The 23,468-nt window shown below is 40.5% G+C and overlaps 1 protein-coding gene across 1 annotated transcript in view; it reads left to right on the plus strand.

Annotated features, from left to right (window-relative positions):
• Positions 1-5,722, plus strand: part of SCAF8 (SR-related CTD associated factor 8) — a 224,653-nt gene extending 218,931 nt beyond the window's left edge. Inside the window, exon 22 of the mRNA XM_077149336.1 lies at positions 5,632-5,722. The gene's annotated coding sequence lies outside the window, so the exon portion shown is untranslated. The remainder of the gene's footprint in view (positions 1-5,631) is intronic.
• The last annotated feature ends 17,746 nt before the right edge of the window (positions 5,723-23,468 follow it).

The following is a 23,468-nucleotide window of genomic DNA, read 5'->3' on the forward strand; positions in this document are numbered from 1 at the left end:
AGGATGCACTGTATTTGGGGATTATTGCAAGAGCCTGCCCCTAAGCAGAGTGGTTATCTCAGAGAACTGGATGGACTACTTGTTAAGAGCTAGGGTTTTGCTAACACATTGTCTCCTGGGTGATCTTTCTTACCTCATTTCTGCAGGAACTCTTTTTTTTTTTTAATGTAATTTTATTGAGACATAGTCACACACCATATAATCCATTCAAAGTATACAATCAGTGATTTACAGTATCATCACATCGCTGTGCATTCATCACCAGAATCATTTTTAGAACATTTGCATTGCTCCAGAAAAAGAAGCAACAGGAAAAAACAAAACCCCAAACATCCTATACCCCTTATCCACCCCCAATTACCCACCCCCGCCCCTGTTATTGACCGCTAGTATTGCCCTCTACCCAATTTTTAAACTTTACAATAAAGGTAGGTTAACTAACACAATGCAGTATTGTCAGAGATAGAAACATAGATCAGTGGAACAGAACAAATCAACCAGAAGTAGATCCAAACAAACATAGACAACTGACTCTTTTTTTCCTATATGGTTATAGAATCATTATCAAAGATTAGAGCTGTGAGATTATGGTTCAACAACTTCAGGTATTTCCTTCTGGCTATTCTAAGACAGACACTAAAAAGAAGTATCTATTTAGTGAGTCAGTAGTCACAGTCATTTGTTAAATCCTAATTTCTTAGTTACGTCTTCTTCCTCGCATAATATATATGTGTATGTTTATATATTTTAATGTTTTTATTGACAAACGTTCACACACATACAATCCATACATGGTGTACAATCAGTGGCTCACAGTATCATCACATAGTTGTGTATTCATCACCATGATCATTTTTAGAACCTTTCTGCAAGGACTCTTCATCAGGTGAAAAGGAGAAATTTTCCCTTTCTGTGGCTCTGCGTGGTGTAATTATAGACACTTCTTGTGACCCAGAGCCCTGCTTCTTTTTAAGTGGCATTTAACAAATGTATTAGCATTGTTTTCACTCAAATAGGAAATATTTGGTGATTTATCACTTTATAATGCATGTAACAATTGTTTGAGTCTGAGATCCAGAATAGCTTGGAAAGCAAAAAAAAAAAAAAATCTCCCTAATATCATGATGCTCAGTGCTTCTAGAGCCACAAAATAGGGCAATGCCCTGCTGAAGGGGAAAAGAGGACCTGACAGATGGCACATTTAATAGGCATTCTTCCTATCAACTCACACGCACACACACACACACAAAATAAAGTAGATCAGTAACTTAATTAATTTATTAAAGCCACAAATACTCACAAATTGGTCAAGGAGATTAATGAAACCTGGCAAATTGCCTATATAGTTAAGAAAAAATATATATTAACCATATGTATGTGCAGTTTTTTATATCTTTTTTTGGGGGGGTAAGGGGTGCATGGTCTGGGAATTGAACCTGAGCTTCCCACATGGAAGACAAGCACCCTATCCCTGAACCACCCGCATACTCTTTGATATCTTTTTTTGAATCTGAAAGATGGCTTACTCTATAGCCATTTACACTCCCCACGAATTTCCAGGACGTTAGAAGAACTTAAGGTATCTAAGTTAAATTCTCCCCTCAGCGCAATCATTTTAGTTACCTTCTCCTGTGCTACCTATAATTCTGAGACTTTTTTTTTTCTGGAAGCAGAGTGGTAATACCTAATTTTAATGAAACCTAAAAATAGACAATTCAAGACAAAGTAGCAAGAAAAACTTCTCTTGACCAGCCACAGAGAGAACGGTTTTTTTGCTGATGATCAGAGAGAGCTTTTCATTCTATGATGCCTTTGAGTTTGTGATGTGTTTGATTATAATATATATAATCATCATATTACACACGTTTGCCGTGTATATATATCATATTACATGGCAAACAATGGAAAAAAGCTAATGTTTCTATAAGAAACAGCAAACTAACAATCAAAACCACAAGCAAACTTAGAAAGTAAAAAGCAAGGGCTCTAGAGTTTCTCTTTGGGGTAATGGATAAATCTTGATAATGGACGATGATGATGATGGTTCACGACATTGTGAACGCAATTAACATCATTGAATTATATACTTTGAAGTGGTTAATATTGGAAATGTTATGTTACATATTTGTTACCATAAAACAAATTGTAAAACAATAAAGCAAGATGCGGGAAGAGTGTATTAAAAAAATGGCAAAATAAAACAAAATAAAAAAGCAAAGGCTCTGGTGGCAGAGAGATCTGATTTTCTATTGTGGTTTTGCCCCTGGCAGAGTAGTATAATGTCATATAATAAGTCATGTAATGTCTCTGCTCCCATTTAATCAGAAAATGAAGAAAATGCAATCCATTTATTAACCAAAATCTATCTGCACTTCTGCTACGAAGATCAATGGTTTATTAAATTCTCTGTCTTATTATGATCCTAGAAAATATTAATAAAGCCTGAGTCCTTAGTTTGACAACAAAGATTAGTGGAAAACAGCATAAGCAGGCAAGCTTAAATACATTGTCATTAATGTGTGGACATTAGTACTTTTAAATTTTACTTGATACTAATTTATTAGCATTGATAATAATAACTAAAAAAGCACTTGCATAGGGACTATTTTCTTTGTTCTCAATAGAATTAAAAAGCACGCCCTAATTATTTCTTCTGCTTTCAACATTTGCCAGTGTTCTCGCCGTAGTCCATAACCTATAGCGATGGAGAGTTTGTTAAAGATCTTGTTTGTGCTGTTGTATCTCATCTGAAGGGCAAAGAGACTTAAAACATACACATATAATAATCATTTTTCTGTACGTTTCTGATGCAGTTTATTCTGTGCAATACCCAGTTCATCATTATCATCTTAAATCTGGGAGGGAAAAAATAGGGGTTAAATAATGGACATTAATCTTTTTTATTAAAAGATAACTAAGATAACTAAGTCACTAGAATTATACCATGAAATTGGCTCCTCCCCCACCCCACCTGCTTATTATTGTATATTTACTGTAAACCCCATGTCAGAAAAGCTTGCAGTTATGAATGACTTGGGTTACTCTAGAGGAAAGTCTTTTTTTCTCTTGCATTGAACCCATTCTCAGAAACTTGAGAAAACATCTCCATTTAGCAGTGCAGTGGATTGCCACAAATCCTCCACTAGCAAACATAATATCCAGAACATGACCAAAGGAAGTTTTATGAAAAAGAACAGAAAATTTAGTAAATAGTATATATTGCCAGGGAAAATTGCAGTAACCGGATTTCCTAAGGCGCCTCTGATATCCTAAGGAGCCTCTGCTCTGGGAACTTAAGATCATTCACATCTGGTTTCCTGTCTCCTGTCCCACAGAGGGTCTCCTGCACTCTCTCGAAGGTGGGAGAGTGGTAATTCCTTCCAGACCCAGTCGGCACATGCAGATCTTCCAGCAGCAACCACAGTTCTAACCATAAGGCCCAGATTTGAGGGTCCGTCTTCTTGAGGATTAGTCCCTCTCTTCTTGAGCTTGGCTTCATCCCATGACATAGAACTAGTGTCACTGTGTCTCCTTGTCTTGATAGGTACCCACCTCTCTTTTGCAGGCTGCAGAAGATGGGAACCCCAACCCTGTTTTCCTTTCTAGTCCCTGGAATTTTATACCAGTTCTTCTCAAGCTCATGCTATCTCTGGACATTAGATTTGGGTATCCCATCCTTAAGAGATTCCTCCTTGGTAAGGAATCAAATGATCCCTGGTTGACTCAGTGCTAATTAGCCTGCAGGTAGACACTTGCTCCTCTTTGCTCTCAGTACTTTATATAAACCTCTAATAGGGCACTTATCACTTTGTTCTTTAACTTGAGAGCTTTCATACTTTTTTCATCATGATGTAAAAAGGAAGTCTATTTTCATTGCAAGCCAGTACAAATGGACATACAGATGATTGAGATAAATAAATAGGCACAAATCCATATGTTCTTCTTACCTCTGCTACTTACCTTCTCCATTCTCTCCCATTCTATTCTACTTTATTTATTTATTCTTTTTTAAATTTTTTGTGCTGATCAAGGTCCACTAAATTGACTCCCCAACCTCCTAAAGGGTCAAAAACTGTAGTTCTAATTAATGTGTCTGATTTCCCCGCTCCCCCATCCCCCAATCCCTGATAGACTCGGAGCTCCTGAGGGCAGGAAACATGTCTATTTCTCCTTTGTATATTCAGCTGGGTGCTGGCATGGAGCCGAAGCTCTGATAAATGCTAGTTGAACTACTGAATTCAGCCCCTCTGTGGCCCCTTGCATGAAATGGATACCTGTGTTGGAGATTGTGAGTGCTGAATGAGACTGCGTGTTTAAAGCACCTAGTAGGCGCCTGGTACCAGAAGATACTCAAAACATGTTCGCTTCTGGCGTTTTAGATCGAACTCTCCCTTTAATTAACCATGTGACTTTGCACTGTGGTTTCTTCCAGTGTAATGAGACCTCCATTAGCCTGAAGGTCTCAACCAGCTCAAGATTTTCCAAGGTGCTTTGGAAGGAGAAATCAAATTGCCCTTCAGGGAAGCTGTTTCATTTTAGGGTTTACTCCAGGTCTGGCTCCAGCTGAAAATATGGAAGGGACCTTTCTGTCACACCAGGGTGGGATTCATTTCTCCATGAAAAAGGGAAACTTGAGCTGACTCTTAGACTTTCATTGCAAAATGAAAATTACTTCCACACTTAGAAGGGTTATAAAATAAGTTAAAATCAGCATGACTTTTAGAGTGGTCTGTGAATCAAAAGTTTTCATGAGGACTATTATTTCACAACCATGTCACCGAAATTAAGTCTTATACAGCAGAAAGAGCACTGGTTTATGAACTTCTGACTCCGCCAGATTGTGAGTAGAGCAGCGTCTTTGGGTCTCAACTTTTTCACCTGTGAAAAGGAGAATCCCTATCCATTTCCAATAATCCCAAATCTGAATTTTGAATTCTTAGGTTTAGATTCACCAAACTGTATTAACCAACAAGGAGATGATATTTCAATAAAAGCCTCTCTCCACTGCTGTCTTAATTTGCCAGAGCTGCTGTAACAAATTCTGCAGACTAGTCTGCTTAAACAACAGGAATTTATTGTCACATAGTTTTGAAGGCTAGAAGTCCAAACCAAGGTGATGTCAGGGCCTGATTTCTCTGAAGCCTGTAGTGTGCTGGTGGAGGCTTGCTGGCAACCCAAAACTCAATTGCTGCCTCTGTCACATGGCCGTCTCTCCATCTTTCCCCTACTGTGTCCAAATTCCCTCAGCTTAGAGCACCTATTTACAAATATGTTTGCATCCATGGTACTGGAGCTTAGGACTTGAGCATGACTTTGTGGGGAACATGATTCAATCCATAGCAGCTGCATAGTCTGAATCAAATACAGTTCCTGGAGACTTTTCTCTCTCTATTTCTTGCTACTGTTGTGTAGAAAGACTAAATGATGCATCAGCCAAAGTGGAAGGTCAGCTTAGCAGTTATCTATGTAAGCCAAACCTCAAAATCAAGTTCCTGCATGAATCATCACAGGAACCATCGTCCTGATTTGTACTTCATTTTGCCCATGAAATGTGAGCTTTTTGTTTAATGTTGTGTAAGCTGATACTTTTCAATGAATAATTTAACAAACCTATTTGTTGATTGCTTCTAGGACAGGATGACTTGGAAGATAATGGAGCTGCTAAGGTTCAAGTGGAATATGAAGTCTTTCATCATCAGCTATCCGGCTGAAACTTAAGAAGGTCAGTAGTGAATTCCAGTTACTACCAGCTGGTACCTTCATGTCCTCAGAAGTTCTTAGTGAAAGGTTGTCCTGAAGGGGGCTAAATAATAAGATATATCTTCATCTGTGTGGGACCCTGTATCAATGCCAAGGTCTTCTCAGCCATATGGGAGAAGCAAAATAGTGAGGTGAGTTATCGGTGCAGTTTTCTCTGCTACCAGCTTCACAGTATGGAAGCTTCATCTTTGTTCCTACTTGGCAGTGCCCCCCGCCCCCATCCTCTCAACAGAGGTCTTGATGGAAAAAAAATAGATAATATATGGTTTAACTTTGAAAGGCTAAGTTCACCCCCAAAAATTTTCAGAAAAAGGGCTCCCCTAGGGTGCACAGCTTGTTCAATGGTAGAATGCTTGCCTTCTATGTGGGAGACCCAGGTTTGATTCCAGGACCATGCACCACCCCGACAAAAAAGACAGTGGGGGGCTCCCTTGCTTTCATTGTTTTGAAAATGAGCATGGATTCAGCTTCTGTTCAATGTGGGAACTATCACATCAGTGTTGGTATAGAGAGAAAAAGAAATTAGCCATTAGAAATTGGCTTTTTCCAATTCCTTTCTTGGTCATCTATGGCCTATTGTGCTGACTTTCTTTTTTTAAATATTTTTATTGACAAATCTTCATGCACATACATGGTGTACAATCAGCGGCTCACAATATCATCCCATAGTTGTGTATTCATCACTGCACTCATTTTCAGAACATTTGCATCACTCCAAAAAAAAAAAATTAAAAGAAAAAAGAAAAAGCTCGTACATCCCATATCCCTTACCCCTCCCTCTCACTGACCACTGTATTTCAATCTACTGAATTTTTCAGACTTTATCTCCCCTATTATTTATTTATTTTTTAATCCTTGTTTTTTTACTTATCTGTCCATACCCTGGATAAAAGGAACATCAGACACAAGGTTTTCACAATCACAGTGACAATGTAAAAGCTATATAATTATACAATTGTCTTTAAGAATCAAGGCTACTGGAACACAGCTCAACAGTTTCAGGTACTTCCCTATAACCACTCCAATACACCATAAACTAAAAAGGAATATCTATGTAACGCATAAGAATAACCTCCAGGATAACCTCTCAATTCTGTTTGAAATCTCTCAGCCATTGACATTTTGTTTTGTCTCAATTTCTCTCTTCCCCTTTTTGGTCAAGAATGCTTTCTCAAACCCATCATGCTGGGTCCCATCTTATTCCCAAGAGTCCAGTCCCACATTGTCAGGGAGATTTATACCCTTGGAATTCATGTTCCTCATAAGGGGTAGGACAGTGAGTTCACCTGCTGAGTTGGCTTAGAGAGAGAAAGGCCACATCTGAGCAACAAAAGAGGTTCTCTGGGAGTGATTCTTGGGCATAATTTTAAGGAGGCAGGAATGAGTTTCATAGGGGTGAACCCAAAGATCAAGGGCTTGGCCTGTTGATTTGGTTGTCCCCACTGCTTGTGAGAATATCAGGATTTCTCCAAACGGGGAAATTGAATATTTCCTCCTTTCTCCCCAGTTCCCCAAGGAAACTTTGCAAATATTTTTTTATTCACTGCCCAGATTACTCTGGGATGTATTGGGGCATCATACTAAACTGGACAAACCAACAAGACCTCACACCCTATTTAAGATTCCATGTACCTATGGTGTTCAATTAAACTGACCATACAAGGTAAATTAGGTAATGTGCTGCCCAAAACACAAATTTTGCACTAAATAAACATCTCTCCTTTTTGTCTCACACAGAAGTTAAAGCTTTAAAATTTGAATGATATCATCCTTTACCCTGTATTCTAATATACCTTAGTCCTGTCCAGATCAGCTTCCTTCATATCTTGAGTCAAAGTCAGATCCCTTTTTCAACTTTTTAAACAGTTCCTGGAGGGGGTACTGCTGACTTTTCATAGCTTCAAAGCTCTAACTCTGAGTCTCAGGTGTCACATAAATACCCAAAGTTTCTGGGAATGAACAGGTTATATACAAACAGCTCAGTATCTCAGGATTTAGAAATAACAGTTACAACTCCTGAACATATGTGGCTGCTGTAAGAGCTTACAATCTAGGAAACTTTATAATAAGCCCCAACGTTATAACCCATGCTCTCGACTTCAGTTTACTGAGTAATTATAGTTAATCAATTATGAGTGAGGCATGATAATATTTGTTTTTTTGTTTCTGACATATGTTATAACCCATGCTCTCAACTTCAGTTTACTGAGTAATTATAGTTAATCAGTATGAGTGAGGCATGATAATATTTGTCTTTTTGTTTCTGACATTTCATTCAACACACAGTCCTTAAGTTTCATTCACCTAGTTACATGCCTCACAATGTGTTGACTTTCTTTACAATCTTTCTTCCCTACTCTAGTTTTACCACCTTCCATCTAAAATACCAATGCATATCCAGCCATGTTGGTCTCCGGGGATACCCCCAAATGGCTCCTTATCTCCCTCATCACTTATATGACCTCTGTGACTTGGTCCTCTCTACTCTTGCCTCATCTCTTAAGGTCCTTTCCACACCCTTGAACCCCTTGTGCTGCTGGGTCCCTCTGTGTCTTTGCTCATGCTGTTCTTTCTGGTATGACCTCCAACCTCTTCTCCCCCATCTACTTTGCAAGACCCAGCTTATGTATCATCCCCCCTAAGCAGGCTTTCTGGAACCCACCATGCTGACCACATGCCACAACCCCTGCACATGCCTCCATCCCTCCACTCACTACATTATGTCGATATTATATCTTTATTTTCTTCTCTCTCCCACTGGATTGCACTCTCCTAGGTCAGGGGCTTCCTCTTCCCTGGGGTGGTATAGCACAGTTATGAAGAGCACAGATGCTGGAGACTTCCTGAGTATATTTGGCTGCTGTAAGAATTTACAATCTAAGACCCTGGTTCCACAACTCACTGATTGATTTTGTACTCAATCTCATCTTATCTTACTTTCCTCATTTGTAAAATAAGGGTAGTAAAAATATCTACCCTATAGGGTTGTTGTGTGTTTTCAGTGGGTCCATGAATGTAAGGCATGTGGTAAGTGCTCTGTGGATATTAACTATTGTTAGTGCTTATCACACTGAAGGCACTCAAAGATGGAGTAGAGTCGAACCCTGCATTTTTCCCTTGAAGATCAAAGCCACAAAAATTGCAACAATGATTTATAGCTGGTGGATGTTTTCTGGAAATTTTAGAAAGTTTTACTGAAGGAAGTTGAATGTAAGAATAATACTTTCTGAAGTCTTGGGGGATTTCTGTAGTTATTCTTAAGTAAGTGGGAGAAAGGCCCAGCCAGGAAGGCGTCATCCCTGCTTTGATCCCTGATGTCTCTGGCTTCTAAGCTTGTAGCCTGTCAGAGACTTCCAAAGCATGGCTGTCTTATAGGTTCCTTAAAGACCTCTCCTTCCTGTATCTTGACAGTAGCTGTGCCAGGCATAGACTCCAGGGGAATGGGGGAACAATCACCCAGCTTCCTCCTGAGTGTGAAAGCTGAGGAGGGCCCCCTGAGCCTGTGGCACCTCTACTCGGGAGACTTTGGAGGCTGGGTTCCATGGCTGCCTCTCCAGTATTCTCAACAGAGGTGCTCAGTTTTGGTTTAGTTGGGCCTTGACAACCTAAAGTTGGGGTCCCCTCGTACGAAAAATTGAGGAGCTCACCACCCTGCTGCCACATCATTTTGACATGGCACCTGCCCTATGTGGTCTGTGGACTGACCTGCTCCCACCAGCACAGGCCTCACAGACAGCAGAAATATCTATTCCAGGCTTTACAGACAGCAGCAGTCTTTATTCCAGGCCAGGGCTCTACTTGCACATGGAAGCTACCATCACAAGAGGCACCAACCAGCCCCTGTATGTCCAAAACCACCCAGTGCTCCAATGCAGATCAGTCATGGTGAAACTCCTTCTCTGGTCTCAGAGGAGCTTTGCACAGAGATGAGCCTCATGTCTAGAAATCTGGCCCATTTAAATGGGTAAGGTGTGCATGCATCTCCCAGAGAAGAGCTGGACCATATTTTTCAGCATCCAGAGCTTTGGCCTACATGCGCAAGGTTAAAAAATCATCATAACCTTGCTCCTTCTCCGAGTTACCAAACAGCCTTCTTAGAAGCACAGTCTATATCCACTGCTTCTGGCTTCTTCATATTTTCTTTCTTGTTAATCTTTACTCTGCATTCTGGCTTCTGCTCCCACCACTCTACTGAAATGTTACCTTATTGGCCATCAATGACTTTCTTTAAAAAAAAAAATGCAGCATCTCCTTTATCAACCTGCATTCTCCTTTTCATTTCTTCCAAGTCTGTCTCCGTTGATTTCCTACTGCTCCTTCCCTGCATCTTCACAAAACTCCCCTATTCAGGCTTACCTGGTAGAACCTTTCCTGTTCTCTTTAGTTCCTGGGCAATACTTTTGGATGTAGGTGTAGGAAATATAGTAAGAATTGGTTGCTTGGGGTCAAGTTGCTTGGGCCTTTGGAATTGAGGCAGAAGAATCTAGACTAGTAGACCAGAAGTGGCCACTTAAGTTTTTTGAGCAGAGGTTGATATGAAAAAACTGTGCCTAAGTCCCAGTGGGGACCCCAGAATGGGACTCTAGAGAGGAAGCCATTGCCAGAGGAGACAAGGACAGAGACTAGAGGCAAATTGAAGGAGAACAGAACTCGTTGGCATTGTTAAGGGGATGAAGGACATGAAAGGGTCAAAGTAGGCTCTAGGTTTCTGAGACCAGATGACTGAAGAAGATGACCTCCTAACAGACATTGGGATAAGGATGAGGAGGAGGGTGTGTGGAGGATGCAGAAAATAGTTCACTTTGATCGCCTGGAATTTGAGTCGATCCCCCAAGCTGAAATGTCTGATTGGCAATTATAACTCAATAGTCAGGGCTAGAGATTCAAATCTATAACCTACCATCCCAATGACTTCTCTGGACAGAGAAAATGAATCCCTAGAAGAATAGAGAGAGATTTCCTGGGCAGTCCTCAAAATCTGACAGCTGGGGTGCAGGATGAAGGTTCAGCACACCCACCACTGCCTTCCAATCAACAGTCTTATTCATAACCTTCTTTGTTTAATTTCATAAACCCATAAATCCTCCAAGGCCACCTCTATTCATTTAACAAATATTATTGTGCATCTATAATAGGCCAGGTCCTGGGGGTGTAGTGCTGAACCAAACAGATATGGCCCTGCCCTAATAAAGTATACTGTCTATAGAGGGGAAAGACATTAAATAATTCCACAGTTAATAATTGTGAGATGAGTGCTATGAAGGAGACGTTCACAGCACTACTAATCAGTCTAACAAGTCTCCTGAACCAGACTTGGAGTGGGGAGCAGCATCTGGGAAACTCCAATCATTTTCCTCCTTAAGATTCTTCCCAACTACTCCAGTCATATCCGTTTTTGTGTTTGAACCATGGCAGTTGTAGTCAGTTCTACATTGTTAGAGTCAATTCCACTCCATTTGGGGTTCAGGTGTTTCCTAGTTGAGCGTGCCTACCATATGCTTCCTTTTTCCTTTTGGCATGTCCAAAAGAACCTTTATTACTTTAATAACAATTTCATGCTTTTCTTGCCAGACCCCTTCAGAACAGGTGCTATCTGAGCTGGAGCTTTCAGACTCTTCTGAGTTTTAGATTCCCTGCCTTCCGACCTGTGGCTTTTGGGGCAGGAACTTTCTGGGCTGAAGCCTCCTTGCCCACAGTGGTCATCTTTTTTTGCTGGAAACTTAGCAGCAGCAGCTGCTGCTGCAGCGGTTCTATTAGTGGTAGGTGCTTTTATGGCAGATACTTTCAGAACTGCCTTTTTTTTTTTTTTTACTGTCCAAAATTGTTTTTTTATTGATATATTTGAACTTTACAACAGTGTCATAAAAATAAGCAGAACTTTTAGATATAGAGAAAAAAATTAAAGATATTAACCAGATTAAAGCATGCAAAAAATCCAATGATAGTCACATTAAATTAATAATAATGCTAATGGTATTTAATTTACCCACTACAGATTCATTTTGCCATAAAACTATTAATAAATATCAATTTGAAATTTGGTGAATGGATTTGATTCTGATTAAATGTATTATATACCTTTTGCCATTTATATGATTACTTTTATTGGCTGTGTTACAGTACATTTAGAGATGTTGGTACTGGTATTATTTACCGCCCACATGGGGTAAATGGTAAATAATGGATGGAAATGCATTCTCCTAATTTGCTCTGTGAGCTTAGAAAGCATTAGTGAATTAACAGCATGGGTCACTCAGGGACCCAAATTCATTATTATTCACATGAACTTTTCCCAAGAAAAGCTTCAAATATAACTCTAATTTAAAAAAATAGAATTTTCAAGGCAAACTTTTCAGCATAATTTACAGAAGCAGATTTAAATACAAGAGTCAACAACCAAGTTAATACTAAAAAATACACATAAACAGGGGTTCTTTTCCGTTTCTAATTGATATTAAAATACAGTGGCCTCACCAACAGGCTGAAATGCCATCAGGAGTCCCATAAACACAAGGGACAATTCAGACAAAGAGATGGAAAATGTCTCTTTATTCACAGATTTTAACATATTGAGACTCGAACTATATGGGGTTATGGGAGGGGTCATGTCACTTTTTTTTTGTTTGCCATTACAACTCTCAGTGGTATGACCCACCCCCAGAGAAGAACTGCCTTTTGAACATGACTTAACTTCATGCTTATTATTCTTTTCCTCTTCTTTTTTTTTTTTTTGCCTTCATCAAATGATCAAAATCTGTCATCTTGGCTTTCCTTTCTCTGGCTTCAATCTTCTTGGCCATCTTATGGCTACCCATTTTGCACTGATATCTGCATTCTGCCTGGTTTGTTGGAAATACTTCCGGTCGGACATTGAGGATGAAGTCAGGGAGCTCTATGCATTTGAAAGGCATGGCTACTCTCCTTACCTGAGTGCAAGTTCCATCAACCAAAAAACCCTGTTCTGACCAAGTATATCCACAATCACCACCAGTTTCCTGGCACAGGCCAAAAGGAGACATAAGCCATCCAGCCAACCTCCGTGAAGAACACCGTGTTGGCTGCATTCAGTGAGTAGGCCATATGCCTTTTGAAGGCCGCCTTATCTTCTGTTCCTCTTGCCGACATTCATGGAACAGCACTTGCTCTCTTCAAGTTATTGGCCTCAATCTAGAGAAATCATAGGATGAAGGAAGTAGGCCTGCTGCCTTTAAGACCTTTACAGTGAGCTGGTAGAAAGTTGAAGGTAGGGAGTATAGCTGGGCACATAAACTCTAATTATAGCATAATGTCATGGTTGAAGGCAGAGTAAGTGCTATGAAAATGCACAGAAGAGAACTGCCAATTCTGACACATTCTATGCTAAGGCTTGGATAGTAACTTTCTGTCAACTTGAAACATACTCATATATTTCTTGAGCCATTTTGTTAGCAAATGTGATGGTTATGGTGCTCAGTTGTTTGATCATGCAAACACTTTTACTTGTGAGGGTACTTCACAGATGGGTTAGCACCTATACTCAGTTGATCGCATCTACTGTTCAGCAATGTGGGAGTCTCCTCATCTAATCAGTTGGAGATCTTAAAAGCTGGAACTCAGGAGAAGAATTCCTCTTTCAACTTCAGTCAGCTAGCTTCCCCTGGGGAATTTAAACTCAACTTCAGCATCACCTTTATCAGAGTTTCCAGCTTGCAGCCAGCCCCTTGGAATTCAGACTTGCCAGCCCCCACAGTCTCATGGCTTATTTCCTATAAGAAATCTTTTCTAAAAATTATATATGCATAGCTATCTATATATAAAGATATATAGATGTATTTCCTGTTGGTTTTTTCTCTAGGGAACACTGACTAATACAGCAATTGATCCAAATAAATCTGAGACCATATCAAATGATTCAAAGCAATTTCTTGAGTAAATAAATAAAACTACTTTCCCCACAGCAGACTGATTTTTTACGTAGGTTGAGTGACATTAATTTGGAAGTGACAATTTTCCTGAACGTTTAGTTTTGAAACAGCTTTTCTCAAATTCCTGCTTTTGGTAAATATTCCATTAACTTCTTTTTTTTTAATTTTTTATTAAATAAAAAAAAATGACAAGAAACACAAACATTCCCAACACATACACTCAGCAACTCACAATATCATCACATAGTTGCATATTCATCACCATGATCATTTCCCAGAACATTAGCATCAATTCAGAAAAAGAGATAAAAAGACAACAGAAAAATATAACAAACAGAAAAAAAAAATTTTTACATGCCATACCCCTTACTGATCCCTTTCATTGATCACTAGCATTTCAAACTAAATCTATTTTAACATTTGTTCCCCCTATTATTTATTTTTATTCCATATGTTCTGGCCACCTCAGCTTTGGGAACTCACAGTTCTGGGGGGTGCTGACGTGGCCCCAGGAACTGTTCTGTACTGTTTCTGGTTATTTAGTAGTTGTTATTTAGTAGTTGTTCTGGAGGACAAACTAAAATGCACATGTTGTTAAACTGCCATCTTGACCCGGCTCCATTAACTTCTTATATGAGCATTAAAAAGTCAAATACCTGACTAAGAAGAAAATGGAGTTCCTGGAGAGTTATCTAATTTCGTCCAATGCTAAGAGAAAAAAAAGAATAGTCCCAATAGAGTTGTGTTTGCATTCTTCTGGGAAGTTCTTTCATGCCAAGTGCTTCCCTTTACTGCTTCCTATGTGACTCTCCACGGATAAGTTCAAGGTGAAAACCTGAGATAAGATCTCACATCAGGAGAATTCTCTTTCTGTAGAATGCCACAGCTGGTGCCTGTGATCAGGCATAGAGGAAGCAATTGTGTTTGGATGAGAAGAAGCACCCTCTGTGGCCTTGAAACTTTTGTCTCTAGATTGCTCTTCCTTCCATTACTTCCTCATTGTATTAAGGGCTGCCATGGATTCAAGATAAAGCATTTTCCCATGCCTTAACTCCCGAAACTGTAGCGTAACCCTTTGATGTTTTATTGCCTCGTTATTAGAACCAGCCTCCTAATACGCATGTAAAGTTCTAGAGGGTAAATTTTGGGCTGTGCATGTTCATGTGTGCCAAACAACACTGGACACACCCACATACCTGTTGTTACCTCTCTGAATGCTGAATGAGATTTCAGGAGAATGTGCCAGGAGAAGGTAGATCCTTCTCTTAGTATTAAATACATACCTTACTTCAGTCCCACCTGGACTTTCTCTCTCACCTGAGCATCTGAGAGAAAGCAAACAAGTGCCAACCTCCACCTGCCCTTCAGGCACTTCTACCATAGACACACATGCACATGTGCACTCACCTGCAAATTACCCCTGTCCCAACACAGACACACATAGGCACTTAAAGGTTTGCAAAAGGCTCTCATTAGATGTGCATTGTATATACACCTGGAGAGTTCAAGTATAGGAAGAGACTGCCCAAGGCCACATCTTTAGTCATTGCTGAATTTTCCTCTACTTTGTCTTCACATTTGTCCGTCTGTCCCCTCCCTTTGCCAAGGTATATTTCCATAAGGCCCTATTTTTCAGGTTCCCATATTTCTTTTAGCCAGGGTCTTTTCTCCCCAGCACAGCTGCAGCCTGAGGATCACCAGGGCAGCAAGGAAATCTTCATGCAGATGCTACCGTGATCTGTTTTCCCAGAGGCCAGTGCTGTGATAAACTGAGCCAGCCACATTCTGCCCATCCCCGTTGTTATCCATAAGTACGGGCAAGCCCTCGGGGCCATCTGGAAAGAAGGGAGCTAAAGCGAGATGGGGGGCTAGCCCTGAACCCTGCCTAACCAGTTTCACTCACTGGAACCAGTAGTCCATTGCTGGCCTGAGCCAGGCATTGATGTAACATCAGTTTCCACTGATAAGAGAGGAGCTCTCAACCTGACATTCAGGGGCAAGTTCAATCACTCTCAGAAAATATATAGGCTCATGGAACTCTACAGGCATGTCAGATGTTATTCTTCTAACTGGGGCAAGTCACTGTGCACAAAAGTCAGTGGGTACACTGGTACGCATTTGCATACACACACTGATAAAAGCTCCAAGACTTTTCAGTCATTATTAAGGAAATTCTGGGGGCTCATCAGCAAGATCAGATTTAAAATGATGTGCAGAAATCTAGAAAGAAAGGAGAAAATAATCGAGGATGCATATGAAAAGAGATTTAGGCCCACAGAAACTTAAAAGGAACCTTGGTTTCCAAAGATGCAAAAGATGGTAAAAAAAAAAAAAAAAATTTAAACCACATTTAGATAGAAGAAATGAGAATTAGAGTAAGTGAGTTCCTTGCTGGAGATATTAAGCATGGGTTGGGCAGGCATTTGGGGAAGGCATTACAGAGAGGATTTAATGAGCAAATGATGGCTGGACTAGATGACATTTTGGGTCCCTAACAATCGCAAGAGTCTATGATTCTATGGAACAGAAATTGATATTTTGTATGAGGTTCACAAGTGTCTGAGGATGTGAGCTATTGAGGTAATTCTAGAAATGGAAAGATCTTCAACTGAAGAGTTATCAGTAATTGTTGATTTTCACCTAAAGTATTTAATGAAGTATCCAAAATTGCTAAATTTATTCTCAGGATATAGTTTATTCTCTGGGAGGAACTGGTTTGTTTAATGTGCTCCATACTCTGCACTTAAATATTCTCTTTCATCTGTGGATTTTACAGAATTTTATAAGCATTCATAAGTTTTCACATGTGACAGTAAATTTATTTGCATACTTCTGAAATGTACAGTAAGCAGTGTTATACCCAGGCAAAGTCAAAACACCGGTGTGTCCTGACGGTCCAGAGATCCAACCAGCTTGGGGAAACTCAGTCACTTCCCTGGACATCTAGTCGGAGAGAACCCAAAGGCCTAACTATTAGGAAATGAGACTCTATTCAGATCTTCTTCTGACATTAGGATGTGAAATTTGGGAGACTTTTCCAGAGTTCTACTCAGTTTATGGATTTGAGGTTGATGTAGTCCTTCTGGTTTCATCAAACCTGTGCTCTCTTATATTCTCAGAGGCACATACAGATTCGCACACAAACCTTTAGATGTCTGGAAGAGTCTGAGACAGGATCCAACACTTTACAGTCCCCCCCATTGCCCACTGTTCTAGCCTGTTACCACGTAACACTGTTCAACTATTAATAGTGAATTCTTCTGGGACCCTAGACAAAGGAAAGACTTACACATCCCACCCTCCTGCCCCTATAGTTCTGACTTTGACACCTGACATTTTAATAGCTGAAATCTAAACATGACCCATGGCCTTCATTTCCTCCCCTTTCAATCTTGAATTAACCTCTGCCGTCCAGCTTCCCTCCGCAACTCTCTGCTCAAGTCACTTGTAAAGGCTTCGATGACTGCCTTATGGAATTTCAAGAAGCATATCTTCGTCAGCATCTTTCTGCTTGGCCTCCCTGATACTGTTGACCCCACTATCTTCCTTGAAATTTTCTCGATTGTTGACCTCTTTGACCTTGAAACTTCCCATTTTCCTTTCACCTCTCTGACAAGGACTCAAGGTTCATCATCAGTCCTTATTCTCCAGCCTTCCTTGAATGATCAACTCTCGCTTTCCCCAACCAACTCTGACTAAAAACCAAAGAGATCGTAATCATTCTTCCCTTCCTTTCATGTCCCACATCCAGTGGCTTGCTGAGTTTCTAGTTTTCCTTTGCACTAGCTCTTAACACTCACTGCCATCACCATAATCCAGGTCTCTAGCACCTGGAGCCTTTCCTGCAAAGGCTGATCACATGCATTAATAAAACATGTCTGCATATGCATCCCCGATTTTTAATGTTTTTTTAAATTAAGATATAATTTACCCTCCCTTTTTTTATATTATGAAACTTGCATGTTCATTTAAAATACATAAAATAGAAACTCAAAAATATGAGATTTTTACAATCTCCTCTCAAATGTTTAGAGATCAGATTGATAGATAGATAGCCAGATGGACGGATGGATGGAAGGAAGGATAGATAGACATTAATCTTGAAAAAACATCGGTTTCTTCTTCTCCCTTCTTCAGAAGGCATCAGTGCTCTAGATTGCCCAGGAGAGGACAGGCCAGACCCAGCCTGACCTCTGCTTCAAGCACTTGCTCCTCCCGCTGCCCTCACTCAGGGCCCCTTTCTCCTTCTCTCCAAATTCTGGGCCTCTACCTTCCTAAGCAACAGTCTAGTTCACCTCCATATCCCCTTTCCTGTTCATTGCAACCCACTGACCTCTCCCTCCTCATGACTCTGTCTAACCTTTAGGCACATGTTTGGTCACCAGTAACATGACCATTTTCATGGACACCATTTTATCTCCTCCATTGCTTTAGGATCTCCAAGAGCACAAGGACCAGATTCCTCATTCACTTCATGCATTTCTCTGAGAAAAATGAGCACAGATGCTGAACCTGTCCTCAGATCACTGCACTGCTTCTCGTCCGTCCCTCCTTTCAGGATGACACAGTGGGCAGGGCCATTCTGGTCCCACTCAGAGACCATGATTGGGTAGAGACCTGGGGGAGACCACGTCAGCTCTGCATGGTCTGACTTGCCAATCATTTATGGGCACAAGGACTCACCATGTTTTGTGGTGGGTAGTCAACACTGTGGAGTTCCTAAACTGACTGAAGCTCAGCTTCCTGCCAATGGCATTTCCCGAAAGTTAGTAATATATTCTCCAAACGATTTAATAGAAGAAAAGTTGGCTGCTTATTGAAAAGTATGCTTTTGGCTGCCAACTTGGGTGACCTTAAATTAATGTTGACGAATGTGAGATTTATTAGCAAAGCATCCATCTCTTTAGTACCTGATGGGACTCAGGACATGCAAATAAATCATTCCAATTATTATTTCCTGGATCGAGTGCTTGGCATTTACATCCCATAGATCAATGCCCCTATTCACAGATGGCAGAGGTGGGGTGCAAAAGATGACCTGAGATGTTGGGCACCCAGAACAGAAGAACTTTGAAACACCAAAAGAGGCAGCAACCCTGGAGGTTTTTCCAAATCCTCTTGAATCCCCCCTTAAAAATTCACAGGCAACTGCTAAGTTGAGAATTTGGAAACAGAGAACTAACATGAAGAGATCAACTTGCTTTCTGGACTTTTAACTTTATGTCCCTGTGCCTGGAGTGTGGTCATCCATTTATCAAAGGATGCTTCCATGGGGAACATGCCATTCCCGGGATGAATGGCCCCTGAATTCCCAAAGCTAAAACATGCACTTCTCTGAGAAATGAATGGTGCAGGCTGCAAATTGTCTACTTTATAAGGGGATTGTCCCAGCATTGTGTTGTTTAATATTTAAACCATTTTTTTTCCTTATTTGTATGGTAAACTTGGCTGACTCAGTGAACATTGTAATTGTGTCAGAGTCCAAAAGTCATTTCACAGTATATATTTTAAGCATAATATAGCTCAACACCCTAAACCAAGATTATCTTGCCAGCCTGTTTTGGGTGTAGTGTGTGACAAGCACATGACTTGCACAGAAGATACAGGTTACCAGGAGTGACTTTTTTTTTTAACAAATTAAAATATGATGGGCAGCTACGCTATTGAGAATTCATTATTAACTTTTCTCTTGGTTTCTGCAGACTTTTGCATAACACCTTTCCTATATCTTATAATATTGTAACCAAAGGAGTGAATTGGAGAGAGTAACAGACTGGGGAAAGGCAGGTGCTATCGACAGAAGTCTTTATTAGGCAAATACTTTTTTGTGATTTTGATGCTTTTATTTTATTTTTTTACAAGAGACAAAAAGGAAGGAAGCGAGGGGAAAAGGAGAAAGGGGGAGGGAGAAAGAGAGAAGTAGAAGAAGGAGAAGGAGGAGGAGGACAGGGAGGAAGAGAGAAAGAAAAGCAGAGGAGAGTGGAGTAGAGGGAAGTGGAAGGAAGGGGAGGGGAGAGAAGGGACAGGGAGAGGAGAAGAGGGGAGGGGAGGGCAGTGGAGGGGAAAAGAGGAGAGGAGAGGAAAGAAGGAAAAAATCTCCTCATAGATCCCATCCAGTTTTACAATGACAGCCTCTCTGAGCAGAGTTGAGCTCGGGACACAGCTCTCCCCTTCAGCCTCCACCTTTAACTGTGGCTATTGGCGCCGGCTGCTGGGACCTCTACAGATGCCAGCGGGAGAGGCATGTGAGGTCTGGCTTTCTTCTTTCTCGTGGGCTTGTGCTGAGGCCCGCGCGGGGAAATACCCATGTTTGTTGCCAAGTCAAGCATTTTCATAGCCTGAATCACATAGACAGCTTCACTGTGTGAACACAAAAACAGGCAAATAGAGGGACAAAATGTCAATCCGGGAAAGCGAGGCAATGGTCATTGGTGAGTGCCATTATAGGAACTCAGGATAATTCTCAGCACTGGGATTCTGTGTTTCTGTTTCGTATGAGTGGAAGGCAAACTTCCAAAGAATTGGCGAATATGATTTTCTCCTCATGTTTTCTTTACACCCTGTTTTGAAGCATAATGGTACAAACCAGTAGGAAGTTTGGACGTCAATGTTCATCATCAGAGTTTAATTAAAGCACACTGAGTCTTGCAGAAACTTGCGGTTTAGAGTAATGGAAAATCTGGGGAATCAGAAGCATAAACTGATCATAGGAAGCAAGGCCAAATTTCCTCTGAAGCTTTGGATTTCTTGCCTTCCATTTCCTCCCAGACTTGCAGCCGACATGTTCTTAAACATATGAAATGTTGTTTTTCTAACAAAGAATTTCTTTAAAAGGATTTTATAATTACAAGTATTTATCCATACAGAGGCATTTTCTAAGTGTTCATACCACTTCGTATTCCTTTGTTATTTATATTTATCTTTATAAATACAGGTTTCTCATGTACCTCCTACATGCAAAAGAAATATGGGGTGCTGGGAAACAATTGTGAGCAAAACTAGACTGGTTCCTTTCCACGTGGAGCCTCTTAAATCTCCATCATGCCCCAAGGTCCCAGCAATCATTAGCTGGGTGTTATAAGTGATCTTGACTTTCACGAAGAATCAAATAACTAGCAAAAATGAATAAATCTGAATATAGCACTTGTCACCAGCATACATTCACACACACACAAACACAAATATATATGTGTGTATATATAGATACACACACACACATATATAATTATATGCCATTTCTTCTTGTTTCTAAAAGAATCCATCTGGGCTTCTGTGTACATTTCCCATCATGGAGAACCTCATCTGTTGTGATTACTGAGTAAAAGCAACTCTGAAAGTTGTTTTTACTTTGTCTTTCACATAAAGTAATACCCAAAGAATTTGCAGGGTGAGTTTAATGGTAGACTACAATACACGTGTTTTAAGGAGAGGGAGGGGAAAGGGAAGTCTCCTGTCCCCAGGGACAGCTAGAAACATTTTCCACAGCAAGTCGGCAGGAACGTGAACTAACAATTACTTCATAAGGCAAACTGCTGCGTCTGTGAAGAAGAAATACTACTGCCAGAATGCGCTGCAGCTTCCAGGCGCCCTGGCCTTCTGGTGAAAGCTGGATGTGGAGAGACTGGGCAAGTCACATAAGCTCCTGCTTCCTAGGCTCCTGGCTTGCATTACTGCACAGACTTTTTGTTTCTGATTCCAGGCCTCTCAGAAAATTTCCTGTGAAATGCAACTCCTGATTGCTCTCTTATGGGACATTCTTACAATGTGGCAAATGGCTAATTTCATATCATTAAGGAAGTTTTTCACAAAGAGACTAAAACTAGGCTGCTGGAGAAAGTATTAAAAAATATATGTGTGGGAGATATATTGGGACTGAGTGCATAGTTTCATTTTATATATATGGGGAATACTTCATGCTTCCACAGAGAAATTCAGAAACTCCAGCGCTGGGTGATGGGGAGTGCAATTTTTAAAAGCCCACACTGGCCAGTTTATTTTTACATTGAAAAATCACCTCCTTCAAAATCCTTGAGGATTCTCAAAATTCCATGTGCAGAGTAAATTGCATATAAAGCCTACTTAGAATTTTGGAAAAATGGAAAAATGTGATTCTGAATTACTGGTGGTGTTAACATTTTTTAAATGTGTACCTGTCACAGGCCAGGGGAGTGTGACTTAAAACATACTTCACATGTTTCATGTTCATTTTTCACAACAACCCCATGACATATGTACTAGCCTCATTTTACACGTGGTGAAACAGACCATAGAAAAGGCTAAGTAATTGCCTCAAAGTCCAACAGCTAGAAAGGAATAGAAGCAGATTCTACCATCTCAATTTGACTCCAAAGCTCACGGTCAGAAGGAGCTTATACTGCACTGCCTCACTGTAAATGATTAAACCACCCATCTTCATGAATGATTGACTATGCAAGTAAGGGCAGCATGTAGGAAGAGTCCATGCATTTATTTAGATCAGCACTTATGTGATATCATACCAGAATGTTCCTGAGTTTCCTTAGCAGGGAGGTGAGTGGAGAAACTAAGTGCAGGCAGTCTGTTGGTCTTCTCATCATCTGCAATTCTCTACTCCTCATATGAGGCCCTAATGTTTAGCTTCCTTATCTTTCCACAACCACTGAATCACAAGCTACATTTATCCCTTTCAGTTAAATGGCATCCATATATTTTTGTAGTAATCACAAAACAAAGCTGTCCAGAATAAGGAAACACAAAGAAAGAATTAGGAGAGAAATTATATTACAGAATTAAGCTTTAAAATGCAATATTCTGTTTTCTCTATGATCGGGGCTCTGGTGTGAGTTGGCATGTTACATGGAATCCCCATGCCCTTTCACAGGCCATGTGCCACTCAGGCACACTTTCAGATAGATGGCACTTGGGCACCAAGCTGTGGTTGTAGTGATCTGGAAGCAACCATGCTGGTGGAAAAGGAATGATGTCAATACTAGGCTGGGCTTATTTGCTGTCCTCTTGGATGATAGAATGCTAAGAATTGGGTTTAGCTGCTGTGCTGGTTTGAAAGGATGTATGTACCCTAGAAAAGCCATGTTTTAATCAAAATCCCATTTCGTAAAGACAGAATAATCCTTATTGAATACTGTATGTTTGAATCTATAATTAGATCATCTCCCTGGAGATGTAACCCAATCAAGAGTGGTTGTTAAACTGGATTAGGTGACAACATAATTCCACCCATTTGGGTGGGTCTTGATTAGTTTCTGGAGTCCTATAAAAGAGGAAACATTTTGGAGAATGAAGGAGATTCAGAGAGAGCAGAGCAGAACGACATAGCTATGAGAAGCAGAATCCCCCAGCCAGTGACCTTTGGAGATGAAGAAGGAAAATGCTTCCCAGAGAGCTTCATTGAACAGGAAGCCAGGAGAGGAAAGTAGCAGATGACGCCATGTTTGCCATGTGCCCTTCCAGATGAGAGAGAAACCCTGACCGTGTTCGCGATGTGCCTTTCCAGATGAGAGAGAGGCCCTGAACTTCATCAGCCTTCTTGAATCAAGGTATCTTTCCCTGGATGCATGTGATTGGACATTTCTATAGACTTGTTTAATTGGAACATTTTCTCAGCCTTTGAACTGTACTCTAGCAACTTATTAAATTCCCCCTTTTAAAAGCCATTCATTTCTGGTATATTGCATTCTGGCAGCTAGCAAACTAGAACAGCTGCCAACACCCCACCACCAACATCACACACAGCAATCCAAAATGGGGTTGGCTCTTACCCCTAGTAGTCTAAATTACAACTTTCTCTAAGACAGGGACTGCATC

The sequence above is a fragment of the Tamandua tetradactyla genome, chromosome 2 (assembly GCF_023851605.1).
Source record: "Tamandua tetradactyla isolate mTamTet1 chromosome 2, mTamTet1.pri, whole genome shotgun sequence".
NCBI classification, from domain to species: domain Eukaryota; kingdom Metazoa; phylum Chordata; class Mammalia; order Pilosa; family Myrmecophagidae; genus Tamandua; species Tamandua tetradactyla.